This window comes from Microcebus murinus, chromosome 28 (genome assembly GCF_040939455.1).
Source record: "Microcebus murinus isolate Inina chromosome 28, M.murinus_Inina_mat1.0, whole genome shotgun sequence".
NCBI lineage: Eukaryota > Metazoa > Chordata > Mammalia > Primates > Cheirogaleidae > Microcebus > Microcebus murinus.
Window position 1 is genome coordinate 16837941 of NC_134131.1, and position 16057 is coordinate 16853997.

General features: G+C 63.5%; 5 non-coding genes across 5 annotated transcripts; all 5 read right to left on the reverse strand.

Moving 5' to 3' along the window:
• Positions 1–744: 744 nt before the first annotated feature.
• Positions 745–863, reverse strand: LOC142865269 (5S ribosomal RNA). The gene has a single exon (XR_012915572.1). It is a non-coding gene; the product is annotated as a 5S ribosomal RNA (ribosomal RNA).
• Positions 864–4396: 3533 nt separating this feature from the next.
• Positions 4397–4515, reverse strand: LOC142865076 (5S ribosomal RNA). Its single transcript, XR_012915377.1, has one exon. It is a non-coding gene; the product is annotated as a 5S ribosomal RNA (ribosomal RNA).
• Positions 4516–8048: 3533 nt separating this feature from the next.
• Positions 8049–8167, reverse strand: LOC142865270 (5S ribosomal RNA). The gene has a single exon (XR_012915573.1). It is a non-coding gene; the product is annotated as a 5S ribosomal RNA (ribosomal RNA).
• A 3533-nt stretch (positions 8168–11700) lies between these two features.
• Positions 11701–11819, reverse strand: LOC142865271 (5S ribosomal RNA). The gene has a single exon (XR_012915574.1). It is a non-coding gene; the product is annotated as a 5S ribosomal RNA (ribosomal RNA).
• Positions 11820–15349: 3530 nt separating this feature from the next.
• On the reverse strand, positions 15350–15468 carry LOC142865272 (5S ribosomal RNA). Its single transcript, XR_012915575.1, has one exon. It is a non-coding gene; the product is annotated as a 5S ribosomal RNA (ribosomal RNA).
• Positions 15469–16057: the final 589 nt, after the last annotated feature.

Genomic DNA, 16057 nt, shown 5'->3' on the forward strand with positions numbered 1-16057 from the left:
ATGGGCATACACCTCCATTAGGAATGGGGTGGGTGCGCACCGACTGGGGGATGGGCGCACTTGAGGCTCTGACCGGAGGGGGGAGGCTGGGAGAGGGCAACGTACCCGACCTTAACATTGGTACCCCCACAATACGCTGGAACAACATCAGAGGTAAATGAATAAGAACACAGGGGGGAGGGGGGCACGGGCAACACATGTCACCTTAATACTTGGACTCCCATCATCTGCTTGAAAAGAGAGAGAAAAGAAAATGCAATCATAGAGATAAGAGACACTTTTTAAACATAATGAATCCGAAGAGAAAAGTAAAAGGAGGCCTGTGGAGCAGGTCTGGGTGTGACTCCGGATCCCCCAACATCAGGTGCCACCACCAAAGATTCCTACGTGTAGCCCATAGAACCCCAAAAGCAACGGGACGAGTTCTGGTCACATACTCCCTCAAAATGACATCCTGGCCTTCTTCTGGAACTCCCTCCCCTCTCAGACTCTCAAGGTTTCCTCCAGCGTGTCGGTTCCCACAGAGCAGACCTTTGGTCTGAGACCTGACAGTCCAGAAGCCACGCATGCTGCCGCGTGACGGCGGTGTCGCGGCTTGGGACAAGAGGAGGCCCCACGGTGCGGGCTGGGGCGCCAGGCACCGCGGCGGGCGCTGAGGGTGGGGGTGACCCCCACCCCGGGCCGCCGACTCGCTCCCAGAAAGGGGACAGAACAAGAGGCAAAACAAAAAAAAAAAAAAGAAGAAGCCTACGGCACCCGGTATTCCCAGGCGGTCTCCCATCCAAGTACTAACCAGGCCCGACCCTGCTTAGCTTCCGAGACCAGACGAGATCGGGCGCGTTCAGGGTGGTGTGGCCCTAGACGGCGGAGGGCGCCCCTGCCCCGCTCAAGAAGCCGAGCCTCTCTGCGCTTCCCCGCCGCCTCCTCCCCCCGCCCCAGGCCCCGCGCCGGCGCTGACCCGCACCGGGCCGGGCCTGTTGAGTTCACCGGCCGGGTCCGGCGGGCTCCGAGGGACGGGGGTGACAGGCGGGGCGGGGCGGGGCGGGGCGGGCAGGGAGCGGCGGGCCGGGGTGGGGGGCTGTCTCTCTCTACACACACACACACACACACACACACACTCACACTCACACTCACACTCACTCACTCACACTCACACAAGATGCGCCTCCACGGCTGGACTCGCCAAGGTGGAGACCTTCCAGCCCCCTTCCTCTCCTCGCCTGGCCCACCCCCAGCTCGTGGCCGCCGCCGCCGCCGCCGATTGCGCACGCGCGGGTCGCCCGCCCTTTGACCCCAGGCAGGGGCCGCCCTCCCCGACAACCCCTTTCAGCTGCGCCCCCCACCCTGTGGGTGGGCTGCCGCCTATTCCCCCGGGCCCGGGCTGGGGCACAGCGCATGGGGGAGGGGAGCGAGTGTATGGGGCGTCTCTCTCTCTCTCTAGGGATGTGTCCCATGGGTGGGGTGGCGTGGTTTGTGGGGCGCTGAAGAAATCAGTCCCCTCCATCTCCTACCTCTGGAAAACGCCCAAGCCCTTGGAGAACTGCCGGCAACGCGACCGTGGGGGCCGGGACCCTCCTCTGTGTCCTCCTGTGGCCCAGTCCAAGGGGCCTGGGCCTGGCCGGGGCTGCATTGGACCCCGACCACCCTGGCGTGTGGACTCGCTAAAAATCGGCGATTAGATATTGGATTCCAGCTTCATTGAGGTCATTTCACTAATGAGTGCACCGGAAAGAGTTTCCTAATCCATCTGTGAGGGTGGCAACTGAAAGAGAATTTTAAAGCTGACAGAATAGGCGAGGAAAGGCATAGGAGATTTCCACACCCAGTAAGGAAGCCTTTCCCGAAATGGAAGAAAGAAACGAGCAAACAGAGACACCGGTAGCCCGCCAGGATCAGAGTCTGCCCCCGAGAGAAAGTACCCTGACCAGGTTCACCCGTGGGTGGGTGGCGAGCTAGCGGCATTCAGAAGAGCGAGGCCCGCAGTCTGTGCAGAAGACACCTGCACTCGGGTGTGTGTGGCGGCACGATTCACAAGCAGCTCCAGATGTTAAGCCAAGGAGAAGCCAGGGAGTTCCCAACGCCCCAGGTGTCCTCAGCCCACGACTGGCTGCTGGGGGAATGCGAAGCCCGGCTCCTTGTCTCAGAGCCCTTGTCTCAGAGCGGGACAACCAGGAGGTGTGACGTACACCCCGGGGTTCCCAGGAGGATCAGGCTGAAGCTGGGACTTGGCCTGAAAGTGTCCCCTCGCATGGCCACCCCCTTCCCCTTCCTGCTCCTCTACTCCTGGTGCCCCTCCATCCAGGGGCCAGACCTTAAAGAGTCACCCGCAAGAGAATCCTGGTCCCAAAGGAGCCTTCTGGGGGACCCGTGCTGAGAGAGGTTGTGGGCATGGCCCGCTGGGGCTCTGCCCGACCCAGGGCTGAGAGATGCAACCTCCCAGCTCTGGGTCCCTGCAGGGGAAGCATTGGCAAGCACAGGGCCAGTCCTCCAAAGGCCCAGGTGCAGGGAGCCCAGGCCAAGCAGCCTGTGGAAGAAGCCACCCCGGGAACACGACTGCAGGCCACGGCCCTTCCCACCTCCTCCTCCTCCTCCTCCTGCTCCTCCACCCCCCCCCGACCTCCCACCCCCCCACCCCACCCCCCGACATGGCGCAGGGCTCAGAGACACCTCAGACACTTGCTACCCAAAGTGCAAAGGGCATCAGTTGCTCCTCCAAACCCCCCCCCCTGCCCAGCAGACCGCGTTGTCCAGCCAGCCCCCGGGCCTCCCTGGGGTGCCCAGCACAAAAGTGCAGACAACCACCGGACCCTCAATCTCAGTTTTCGGATGTTTTTGCCACTCTAAGGACCCGCAGGCCAGCTGGGCCTTCTGGCAGGACAGAGAGCCCCGGAATCCGACGTGGAGAGCTGGGTGTACGTCCCCACGAGGAGGCGGTCCCCACCTCCGCGGCTCTCCCCTTGCGGGGGGGAAAAGCAGCCACGGGGCCTCAGAGAAGACACCAGGCTGGGCGCCCGCCCCACAGTGGGGGCACGTCCCCCACAGGCCACTTAGCGCCGGCCGCCGGCCGGCGGACGGTTGGGTGGCGCGAGACGCTGCGGCCGCCCTGCTACCGGGTTCCTGGGAGGGCGTCCTGGAACCAGCGTCCACACCAAGCCCTTGGAAGGCCCAGGCGACGGAGGAGCCCCGTCAGGCAGGGGCCGAGGACGGTGACGGCCCGGGCGGGGAGGAGCGTGTCAGGCAGGGGCAGAGGACGGTGACAGGTGACAGGCCGGGCGGGAAGGAGTCAGTCAGGCAGGGGCCGAGGAGGAGACGGGCTGGGTAAGGGTTAGGGTTAGAGTCAGGGCACAAGTCACAATCGCAAAGACCTGGAAGCGACCCGAGTGCCCATCGACCCACGAGTGCGTAAATGAAATGTGGCGCGTGGACACCACGGAGTGCTATTCAGCTAGGAGGAGCAGCGGTGAGAGGGCACCTCTCGTGGTTCTCCTGGCCAGAGCTGGAACCCGTTCCAGTAAGCCAGGTAGCCCAAGAATGGACACACGAGCACCACGTGCTCGCGCTCACCAGCAAATGGGTACGAACCGATGGACACCTAAGTGGACACAGAGGAATCACCTTCATCGGGTGGGTGTCGGGCGGGTGGGGGGAGGGGATGGGCATACACCTCCATTAGGAATGGGGTGGGTGCGCACCGACTGGGGGATGGGCGCACTTGAGGCTCTGACCGGAGGGGGGAGGCTGGGAGAGGGCAACGTACCCGACCTTAACATTGGTACCCCCACAATACGCTGGAACAACATCAGAGGTAAATGAATAAGAACACAGGGGGGAGGGGGGCACGGGCAACACATGTCACCTTAATACTTGGACTCCCATCATCTGCTTGAAAAGAGAGAGAAAAGAAAATGCAATCATAGAGATAAGAGACACTTTTTAAACATAATGAATCCGAAGAGAAAAGTAAAAGGAGGCCTGTGGAGCAGGTCTGGGTGTGACTCCGGATCCCCCAACATCAGGTGCCACCACCAAAGATTCCTACGTGTAGCCCATAGAACCCCAAAAGCAACGGGACGAGTTCTGGTCACATACTCCCTCAAAATGACATCCTGGCCTTCTTCTGGAACTCCCTCCCCTCTCAGACTCTCAAGGTTTCCTCCAGCGTGTCGGTTCCCACAGAGCAGACCTTTGGTCTGAGACCTGACAGTCCAGAAGCCACGCATGCTGCCGCGTGACGGCGGTGTCGCGGCTTGGGACAAGAGGAGGCCCCACGGTGCGGGCTGGGGCGCCAGGCACCGCGGCGGGCGCTGAGGGTGGGGGTGACCCCCACCCCGGGCCGCCGACTCGCTCCCAGAAAGGGGACAGAACAAGAGGCAAAACAAAAAAAAAAAAAAGAAGAAGCCTACGGCACCCGGTATTCCCAGGCGGTCTCCCATCCAAGTACTAACCAGGCCCGACCCTGCTTAACTTCCGAGACCAGACGAGATCGGGCGCGTTCAGGGTGGTGTGGCCCTAGACGGCGGAGGGCGCCCCTGCCCCGCTCAAGAAGCCGAGCCTCTCTGCGCTTCCCCGCCGCCTCCTCCCCCCGCCCCAGGCCCCGCGCCGGCGCTGACCCGCACCGGGCCGGGCCTGTTGAGTTCACCGGCCGGGTCCGGCGGGCTCCGAGGGACGGGGGTGACAGGCGGGGCGGGGCGGGGCGGGGCGGGCAGGGAGCGGCGGGCCGGGGTGGGGGGCTGTCTCTCTCTACACACACACACACACACACACACACACTCACACTCACACTCACACTCACTCACTCACACTCACACAAGATGCGCCTCCACGGCTGGACTCGCCAAGGTGGAGACCTTCCAGCCCCCTTCCTCTCCTCGCCTGGCCCACCCCCAGCTCGTGGCCGCCGCCGCCGCCGCCGATTGCGCACGCGCGGGTCGCCCGCCCTTTGACCCCAGGCAGGGGCCGCCCTCCCCGACAACCCCTTTCAGCTGCGCCCCCCACCCTGTGGGTGGGCTGCCGCCTATTCCCCCGGGCCCGGGCTGGGGCACAGCGCATGGGGGAGGGGAGCGAGTGTATGGGGCGTCTCTCTCTCTCTCTAGGGATGTGTCCCATGGGTGGGGTGGCGTGGTTTGTGGGGCGCTGAAGAAATCAGTCCCCTCCATCTCCTACCTCTGGAAAACGCCCAAGCCCTTGGAGAACTGCCGGCAACGCGACCGTGGGGGCCGGGACCCTCCTCTGTGTCCTCCTGTGGCCCAGTCCAAGGGGCCTGGGCCTGGCCGGGGCTGCATTGGACCCCGACCACCCTGGCGTGTGGACTCGCTAAAAATCGGCGATTAGATATTGGATTCCAGCTTCATTGAGGTCATTTCACTAATGAGTGCACCGGAAAGAGTTTCCTAATCCATCTGTGAGGGTGGCAACTGAAAGAGAATTTTAAAGCTGACAGAATAGGCGAGGAAAGGCATAGGAGATTTCCACACCCAGTAAGGAAGCCTTTCCCGAAATGGAAGAAAGAAACGAGCAAACAGAGACACCGGTAGCCCGCCAGGATCAGAGTCTGCCCCCGAGAGAAAGTACCCTGACCAGGTTCACCCGTGGGTGGGTGGCGAGCTAGCGGCATTCAGAAGAGCGAGGCCCGCAGTCTGTGCAGAAGACACCTGCACTCGGGTGTGTGTGGCGGCACGATTCACAAGCAGCTCCAGATGTTAAGCCAAGGAGAAGCCAGGGAGTTCCCAACGCCCCAGGTGTCCTCAGCCCACGACTGGCTGCTGGGGGAATGCGAAGCCCGGCTCCTTGTCTCAGAGCCCTTGTCTCAGAGCGGGACAACCAGGAGGTGTGACGTACACCCCGGGGTTCCCAGGAGGATCAGGCTGAAGCTGGGACTTGGCCTGAAAGTGTCCCCTCGCATGGCCACCCCCTTCCCCTTCCTGCTCCTCTACTCCTGGTGCCCCTCCATCCAGGGGCCAGACCTTAAAGAGTCACCCGCAAGAGAATCCTGGTCCCAAAGGAGCCTTCTGGGGGACCCGTGCTGAGAGAGGTTGTGGGCATGGCCCGCTGGGGCTCTGCCCGACCCAGGGCTGAGAGATGCAACCTCCCAGCTCTGGGTCCCTGCAGGGGAAGCATTGGCAAGCACAGGGCCAGTCCTCCAAAGGCCCAGGTGCAGGGAGCCCAGGCCAAGCAGCCTGTGGAAGAAGCCACCCCGGGAACACGACTGCAGGCCACGGCCCTTCCCACCTCCTCCTCCTCCTCCTCCTGCTCCTCCACCCCCCCCCGACCTCCCACCCCCCCACCCCACCCCCCGACATGGCGCAGGGCTCAGAGACACCTCAGACACTTGCTACCCAAAGTGCAAAGGGCATCAGTTGCTCCTCCAAACCCCCCCCCCTGCCCAGCAGACCGCGTTGTCCAGCCAGCCCCCGGGCCTCCCTGGGGTGCCCAGCACAAAAGTGCAGACAACCACCGGACCCTCAATCTCAGTTTTCGGATGTTTTTGCCACTCTAAGGACCCGCAGGCCAGCTGGGCCTTCTGGCAGGACAGAGAGCCCCGGAATCCGACGTGGAGAGCTGGGTGTACGTCCCCACGAGGAGGCGGTCCCCACCTCCGCGGCTCTCCCCTTGCGGGGGGGAAAAGCAGCCACGGGGCCTCAGAGAAGACACCAGGCTGGGCGCCCGCCCCACAGTGGGGGCACGTCCCCCACAGGCCACTTAGCGCCGGCCGCCGGCCGGCGGACGGTTGGGTGGCGCGAGACGCTGCGGCCGCCCTGCTACCGGGTTCCTGGGAGGGCGTCCTGGAACCAGCGTCCACACCAAGCCCTTGGAAGGCCCAGGCGACGGAGGAGCCCCGTCAGGCAGGGGCCGAGGACGGTGACGGCCCGGGCGGGGAGGAGCGTGTCAGGCAGGGGCAGAGGACGGTGACAGGTGACAGGCCGGGCGGGAAGGAGTCAGTCAGGCAGGGGCCGAGGAGGAGACGGGCTGGGTAAGGGTTAGGGTTAGAGTCAGGGCACAAGTCACAATCGCAAAGACCTGGAAGCGACCCGAGTGCCCATCGACCCACGAGTGCGTAAATGAAATGTGGCGCGTGGACACCACGGAGTGCTATTCAGCTAGGAGGAGCAGCGGTGAGAGGGCACCTCTCGTGGTTCTCCTGGCCAGAGCTGGAACCCGTTCCAGTAAGCCAGGTAGCCCAAGAATGGACACACGAGCACCACGTGCTCGCGCTCACCAGCAAATGGGTACGAACCGATGGACACCTAAGTGGACACAGAGGAATCACCTTCATCGGGTGGGTGTCGGGCGGGTGGGGGGAGGGGATGGGCATACACCTCCATTAGGAATGGGGTGGGTGCGCACCGACTGGGGGATGGGCGCACTTGAGGCTCTGACCGGAGGGGGGAGGCTGGGAGAGGGCAACGTACCCGACCTTAACATTGGTACCCCCACAATACGCTGGAACAACATCAGAGGTAAATGAATAAGAACACAGGGGGGAGGGGGGCACGGGCAACACATGTCACCTTAATACTTGGACTCCCATCATCTGCTTGAAAAGAGAGAGAAAAGAAAATGCAATCATAGAGATAAGAGACACTTTTTAAACATAATGAATCCGAAGAGAAAAGTAAAAGGAGGCCTGTGGAGCAGGTCTGGGTGTGACTCCGGATCCCCCAACATCAGGTGCCACCACCAAAGATTCCTACGTGTAGCCCATAGAACCCCAAAAGCAACGGGACGAGTTCTGGTCACATACTCCCTCAAAATGACATCCTGGCCTTCTTCTGGAACTCCCTCCCCTCTCAGACTCTCAAGGTTTCCTCCAGCGTGTCGGTTCCCACAGAGCAGACCTTTGGTCTGAGACCTGACAGTCCAGAAGCCACGCATGCTGCCGCGTGACGGCGGTGTCGCGGCTTGGGACAAGAGGAGGCCCCACGGTGCGGGCTGGGGCGCCAGGCACCGCGGCGGGCGCTGAGGGTGGGGGTGACCCCCACCCCGGGCCGCCGACTCGCTCCCAGAAAGGGGACAGAACAAGAGGCAAAACAAAAAAAAAAAAAAGAAGAAGCCTACGGCACCCGGTATTCCCAGGCGGTCTCCCATCCAAGTACTAACCAGGCCCGACCCTGCTTAGCTTCCGAGACCAGACGAGATCGGGCGCGTTCAGGGTGGTGTGGCCCTAGACGGCGGAGGGCGCCCCTGCCCCGCTCAAGAAGCCGAGCCTCTCTGCGCTTCCCCGCCGCCTCCTCCCCCCGCCCCAGGCCCCGCGCCGGCGCTGACCCGCACCGGGCCGGGCCTGTTGAGTTCACCGGCCGGGTCCGGCGGGCTCCGAGGGACGGGGGTGACAGGCGGGGCGGGGCGGGGCGGGGCGGGCAGGGAGCGGCGGGCCGGGGTGGGGGGCTGTCTCTCTCTACACACACACACACACACACACACACACTCACACTCACACTCACACTCACTCACTCACACTCACACAAGATGCGCCTCCACGGCTGGACTCGCCAAGGTGGAGACCTTCCAGCCCCCTTCCTCTCCTCGCCTGGCCCACCCCCAGCTCGTGGCCGCCGCCGCCGCCGCCGATTGCGCACGCGCGGGTCGCCCGCCCTTTGACCCCAGGCAGGGGCCGCCCTCCCCGACAACCCCTTTCAGCTGCGCCCCCCACCCTGTGGGTGGGCTGCCGCCTATTCCCCCGGGCCCGGGCTGGGGCACAGCGCATGGGGGAGGGGAGCGAGTGTATGGGGCGTCTCTCTCTCTCTCTAGGGATGTGTCCCATGGGTGGGGTGGCGTGGTTTGTGGGGCGCTGAAGAAATCAGTCCCCTCCATCTCCTACCTCTGGAAAACGCCCAAGCCCTTGGAGAACTGCCGGCAACGCGACCGTGGGGGCCGGGACCCTCCTCTGTGTCCTCCTGTGGCCCAGTCCAAGGGGCCTGGGCCTGGCCGGGGCTGCATTGGACCCCGACCACCCTGGCGTGTGGACTCGCTAAAAATCGGCGATTAGATATTGGATTCCAGCTTCATTGAGGTCATTTCACTAATGAGTGCACCGGAAAGAGTTTCCTAATCCATCTGTGAGGGTGGCAACTGAAAGAGAATTTTAAAGCTGACAGAATAGGCGAGGAAAGGCATAGGAGATTTCCACACCCAGTAAGGAAGCCTTTCCCGAAATGGAAGAAAGAAACGAGCAAACAGAGACACCGGTAGCCCGCCAGGATCAGAGTCTGCCCCCGAGAGAAAGTACCCTGACCAGGTTCACCCGTGGGTGGGTGGCGAGCTAGCGGCATTCAGAAGAGCGAGGCCCGCAGTCTGTGCAGAAGACACCTGCACTCGGGTGTGTGTGGCGGCACGATTCACAAGCAGCTCCAGATGTTAAGCCAAGGAGAAGCCAGGGAGTTCCCAACGCCCCAGGTGTCCTCAGCCCACGACTGGCTGCTGGGGGAATGCGAAGCCCGGCTCCTTGTCTCAGAGCCCTTGTCTCAGAGCGGGACAACCAGGAGGTGTGACGTACACCCCGGGGTTCCCAGGAGGATCAGGCTGAAGCTGGGACTTGGCCTGAAAGTGTCCCCTCGCATGGCCACCCCCTTCCCCTTCCTGCTCCTCTACTCCTGGTGCCCCTCCATCCAGGGGCCAGACCTTAAAGAGTCACCCGCAAGAGAATCCTGGTCCCAAAGGAGCCTTCTGGGGGACCCGTGCTGAGAGAGGTTGTGGGCATGGCCCGCTGGGGCTCTGCCCGACCCAGGGCTGAGAGATGCAACCTCCCAGCTCTGGGTCCCTGCAGGGGAAGCATTGGCAAGCACAGGGCCAGTCCTCCAAAGGCCCAGGTGCAGGGAGCCCAGGCCAAGCAGCCTGTGGAAGAAGCCACCCCGGGAACACGACTGCAGGCCACGGCCCTTCCCACCTCCTCCTCCTCCTCCTCCTGCTCCTCCACCCCCCCCCGACCTCCCACCCCCCCACCCCACCCCCCGACATGGCGCAGGGCTCAGAGACACCTCAGACACTTGCTACCCAAAGTGCAAAGGGCATCAGTTGCTCCTCCAAACCCCCCCCCCTGCCCAGCAGACCGCGTTGTCCAGCCAGCCCCCGGGCCTCCCTGGGGTGCCCAGCACAAAAGTGCAGACAACCACCGGACCCTCAATCTCAGTTTTCGGATGTTTTTGCCACTCTAAGGACCCGCAGGCCAGCTGGGCCTTCTGGCAGGACAGAGAGCCCCGGAATCCGACGTGGAGAGCTGGGTGTACGTCCCCACGAGGAGGCGGTCCCCACCTCCGCGGCTCTCCCCTTGCGGGGGGGAAAAGCAGCCACGGGGCCTCAGAGAAGACACCAGGCTGGGCGCCCGCCCCACAGTGGGGGCACGTCCCCCGCAGGCCACTTAGCGCCGGCCGCCGGCCGGCGGACGGTTGGGTGGCGCGAGACGCTGCGGCCGCCCTGCTACCGGGTTCCTGGGAGGGCGTCCTGGAACCAGCGTCCACACCAAGCCCTTGGAAGGCCCAGGCGACGGAGGAGCCCCGTCAGGCAGGGGCCGAGGACGGTGACGGCCCGGGCGGGGAGGAGCGTGTCAGGCAGGGGCAGAGGACGGTGACAGGTGACAGGCCGGGCGGGAAGGAGTCAGTCAGGCAGGGGCCGAGGAGGAGACGGGCTGGGTAAGGGTTAGGGTTAGAGTCAGGGCACAAGTCACAATCGCAAAGACCTGGAAGCGACCCGAGTGCCCATCGACCCACGAGTGCGTAAATGAAATGTGGCGCGTGGACACCACGGAGTGCTATTCAGCTAGGAGGAGCAGCGGTGAGAGGGCACCTCTCGTGGTTCTCCTGGCCAGAGCTGGAACCCGTTCCAGTAAGCCAGGTAGCCCAAGAATGGACACACGAGCACCACGTGCTCGCGCTCACCAGCAAATGGGTACGAACCGATGGACACCTAAGTGGACACAGAGGAATCACCTTCATCGGGTGGGTGTCGGGCGGGTGGGGGGAGGGGATGGGCATACACCTCCATTAGGAATGGGGTGGGTGCGCACCGACTGGGGGATGGGCGCACTTGAGGCTCTGACCGGAGGGGGGAGGCTGGGAGAGGGCAACGTACCCGACCTTAACATTGGTACCCCCACAATACGCTGGAACAACATCAGAGGTAAATGAATAAGAACACAGGGGGGAGGGGGGCACGGGCAACACATGTCACCTTAATACTTGGACTCCCATCATCTGCTTGAAAAGAGAGAGAAAAGAAAATGCAATCATAGAGATAAGAGACACTTTTTAAACATAATGAATCCGAAGAGAAAAGTAAAAGGAGGCCTGTGGAGCAGGTCTGGGTGTGACTCCGGATCCCCCAACATCAGGTGCCACCACCAAAGATTCCTACGTGTAGCCCATAGAACCCCAAAAGCAACGGGACGAGTTCTGGTCACATACTCCCTCAAAATGACATCCTGGCCTTCTTCTGGAACTCCCTCCCCTCTCAGACTCTCAAGGTTTCCTCCAGCGTGTCGGTTCCCACAGAGCAGACCTTTGGTCTGAGACCTGACAGTCCAGAAGCCACGCATGCTGCCGCGTGACGGCGGTGTCGCGGCTTGGGACAAGAGGAGGCCCCACGGTGCGGGCTGGGGCGCCAGGCACCGCGGCGGGCGCTGAGGGTGGGGGTGACCCCCACCCCGGGCCGCCGACTCGCTCCCAGAAAGGGGACAGAACAAGAGGCAAAACAAAAAAAAAAAAAAGAAGAAGCCTACGGCACCCGGTATTCCCAGGCGGTCTCCCATCCAAGTACTAACCAGGCCCGACCCTGCTTAGCTTCCGAGACCAGACGAGATCGGGCGCGTTCAGGGTGGTGTGGCCCTAGACGGCGGAGGGCGCCCCTGCCCCGCTCAAGAAGCCGAGCCTCTCTGCGCTTCCCCGCCGCCTCCTCCCCCCGCCCCAGGCCCCGCGCCGGCGCTGACCCGCACCGGGCCGGGCCTGTTGAGTTCACCGGCCGGGTCCGGCGGGCTCCGAGGGACGGGGGTGACAGGCGGGGCGGGGCGGGGCGGGGCGGGCAGGGAGCGGCGGGCCGGGGTGGGGGGCTGTCTCTCTCTACACACACACACACACACACACACACACTCACACTCACACTCACACTCACTCACTCACACTCACACAAGATGCGCCTCCACGGCTGGACTCGCCAAGGTGGAGACCTTCCAGCCCCCTTCCTCTCCTCGCCTGGCCCACCCCCAGCTCGTGGCCGCCGCCGCCGCCGCCGATTGCGCACGCGCGGGTCGCCCGCCCTTTGACCCCAGGCAGGGGCCGCCCTCCCCGACAACCCCTTTCAGCTGCGCCCCCCACCCTGTGGGTGGGCTGCCGCCTATTCCCCCGGGCCCGGGCTGGGGCACAGCGCATGGGGGAGGGGAGCGAGTGTATGGGGCGTCTCTCTCTCTCTCTAGGGATGTGTCCCATGGGTGGGGTGGCGTGGTTTGTGGGGCGCTGAAGAAATCAGTCCCCTCCATCTCCTACCTCTGGAAAACGCCCAAGCCCTTGGAGAACTGCCGGCAACGCGACCGTGGGGGCCGGGACCCTCCTCTGTGTCCTCCTGTGGCCCAGTCCAAGGGGCCTGGGCCTGGCCGGGGCTGCATTGGACCCCGACCACCCTGGCGTGTGGACTCGCTAAAAATCGGCGATTAGATATTGGATTCCAGCTTCATTGAGGTCATTTCACTAATGAGTGCACCGGAAAGAGTTTCCTAATCCATCTGTGAGGGTGGCAACTGAAAGAGAATTTTAAAGCTGACAGAATAGGCGAGGAAAGGCATAGGAGATTTCCACACCCAGTAAGGAAGCCTTTCCCGAAATGGAAGAAAGAAACGAGCAAACAGAAACACCGGTAGCCCGCCAGGATCAGAGTCTGCCCCCGAGAGAAAGTACCCTGACCAGGTTCACCCGTGGGTGGGTGGCGAGCTAGCGGCATTCAGAAGAGCGAGGCCCGCAGTCTGTGCAGAAGACACCTGCACTCGGGTGTGTGTGGCGGCACGATTCACAAGCAGCTCCAGATGTTAAGCCAAGGAGAAGCCAGGGAGTTCCCAACGCCCCAGGTGTCCTCAGCCCACGACTGGCTGCTGGGGGAATGCGAAGCCCGGCTCCTTGTCTCAGAGCCCTTGTCTCAGAGCGGGACAACCAGGAGGTGTGACGTACACCCCGGGGTTCCCAGGAGGATCAGGCTGAAGCTGGGACTTGGCCTGAAAGTGTCCCCTCGCATGGCCACCCCCTTCCCCTTCCTGCTCCTCTACTCCTGGTGCCCCTCCATCCAGGGGCCAGACCTTAAAGAGTCACCCGCAAGAGAATCCTGGTCCCAAAGGAGCCTTCTGGGGGACCCGTGCTGAGAGAGGTTGTGGGCATGGCCCGCTGGGGCTCTGCCCGACCCAGGGCTGAGAGATGCAACCTCCCAGCTCTGGGTCCCTGCAGGGGAAGCATTGGCAAGCACAGGGCCAGTCCTCCAAAGGCCCAGGTGCAGGGAGCCCAGGCCAAGCAGCCTGTGGAAGAAGCCACCCCGGGAACACGACTGCAGGCCACGGCCCTTCCCACCTCCTCCTCCTCCTCCTCCTGCTCCTCCACCCCCCCGACCTCCCACCCCCCACCCCACCCCCCGACATGGCGCAGGGCTCAGAGACACCTCAGACACTTGCTACCCAAAGTGCAAAGGGCATCAGTTGCTCCTCCAAACCCCCCCCCCTGCCCAGCAGACCGCGTTGTCCAGCCAGCCCCCGGGCCTCCCTGGGGTGCCCAGCACAAAAGTGCAGACAACCACCGGACCCTCAATCTCAGTTTTCGGATGTTTTTGCCACTCTAAGGACCCGCAGGCCAGCTGGGCCTTCTGGCAGGACAGAGAGCCCCGGAATCCGACGTGGAGAGCTGGGTGTACGTCCCCACGAGGAGGCGGTCCCCACCTCCGCGGCTCTCCCCTTGCGGGGGGGAAAAGCAGCCACGGGGCCTCAGAGAAGACACCAGGCTGGGCGCCCGCCCCACAGTGGGGGCACGTCCCCCGCAGGCCACTTAGCGCCGGCCGCCGGCCGGCGGACGGTTGGGTGGCGCGAGACGCTGCGGCCGCCCTGCTACCGGGTTCCTGGGAGGGCGTCCTGGAACCAGCGTCCACACCAAGCCCTTGGAAGGCCCAGGCGACGGAGGAGCCCCGTCAGGCAGGGGCCGAGGACGGTGACGGCCCGGGCGGGGAGGAGCGTGTCAGGCAGGGGCAGAGGACGGTGACAGGTGACAGGCCGGGCGGGAAGGAGTCAGTCAGGCAGGGGCCGAGGAGGAGACGGGCTGGGTAAGGGTTAGGGTTAGAGTCAGGGCACAAGTCACAATCGCAAAGACCTGGAAGCGACCCGAGTGCCCATCGACCCACGAGTGCGTAAATGAAATGTGGCGCGTGGACACCACGGAGTGCTATTCAGCTAGGAGGAGCAGCGGTGAGAGGGCACCTCTCGTGGTTCTCCTGGCCAGAGCTGGAACCCGTTCCAGTAAGCCAGGTAGCCCAAGAATGGACACACGAGCACCACGTGCTCGCGCTCACCAGCAAATGGGTACGAACCGATGGACACCTAAGTGGACACAGAGGAATCACCTTCATCGGGTGGGTGTCGGGCGGGTGGGGGGAGGGGATGGGCATACACCTCCATTAGGAATGGGGTGGGTGCGCACCGACTGGGGGATGGGCGCACTTGAGGCTCTGACCGGAGGGGGGAGGCTGGGAGAGGGCAACGTACCCGACCTTAACATTGGTACCCCCACAATACGCTGGAACAACATCAGAGGTAAATGAATAAGAACACAGGGGGGAGGGGGGCACGGGCAACACATGTCACCTTAATACTTGGACTCCCATCATCTGCTTGAAAAGAGAGAGAAAAGAAAATGCAATCATAGAGATAAGAGACACTTTTTAAACATAATGAATCCGAAGAGAAAAGTAAAAGGAGGCCTGTGGAGCAGGTCTGGGTGTGACTCCGGATCCCCCAACATCAGGTGCCACCACCAAAGATTCCTACGTGTAGCCCATAGAACCCCAAAAGCAACGGGACGAGTTCTGGTCACATACTCCCTCAAAATGACATCCTGGCCTTCTTCTGGAACTCCCTCCCCTCTCAGACTCTCAAGGTTTCCTCCAGCGTGTCGGTTCCCACAGAGCAGACCTTTGGTCTGAGACCTGACAGTCCAGAAGCCACGCATGCTGCCGCGTGACGGCGGTGTCGCGGCTTGGGACAAGAGGAGGCCCCACGGTGCGGGCTGGGGCGCCAGGCACCGCGGCGGGCGCTGAGGGTGGGGGTGACCCCCACCCCGGGCCGCCGACTCGCTCCCAGAAAGGGGACAGAACAAGAGGCAAAACAAAAAAAAAAAAAAGAAGAAGCCTACGGCACCCGGTATTCCCAGGCGGTCTCCCATCCAAGTACTAACCAGGCCCGACCCTGCTTAGCTTCCGAGACCAGACGAGATCGGGCGCGTTCAGGGTGGTGTGGCCCTAGACGGCGGAGGGCGCCCCTGCCCCGCTCAAGAAGCCGAGCCTCTCTGCGCTTCCCCGCCGCCTCCTCCCCCCGCCCCAGGCCCCGCGCCGGCGCTGACCCGCACCGGGCCGGGCCTGTTGAGTTCACCGGCCGGGTCCGGCGGGCTAAGAGGGACGGGGGTGACAGGCGGGGCGGGGCGGGGCGGGGCGGGCAGGGAGCGGCGGGCCGGGGTGGGGGGCTGTCTCTCTCTACACACACACACACCCACACACACACACACTCACACTCACACTCACTCACTCACACTCACACAAGATGCGCCTCCACGGCTGGACTCGCCAAGGTGGAGACCTTCCAGCCCCCTTCCTCTCCTCGCCTGGCCCACCCCCAGCTCGTGGCCGCCGCCGCCGCCGCCGATTGCGCACGCGCGGGTCGCCCGCCCTTTGACCCCAGGCAGGGGCCGCCCTCCCCGACAACCCCTTTCAGCTGCGCCCCCCACCCTGTGGGTGGGCTGCCGCCTATTCCCCCGGGTCCGGGCTGGGGCACAGCGCATGGGGGAGGGGAGCGAGTGTATGGGGCGTCTCTCTCTCTCTCTAGGGATGTGTCCCATGG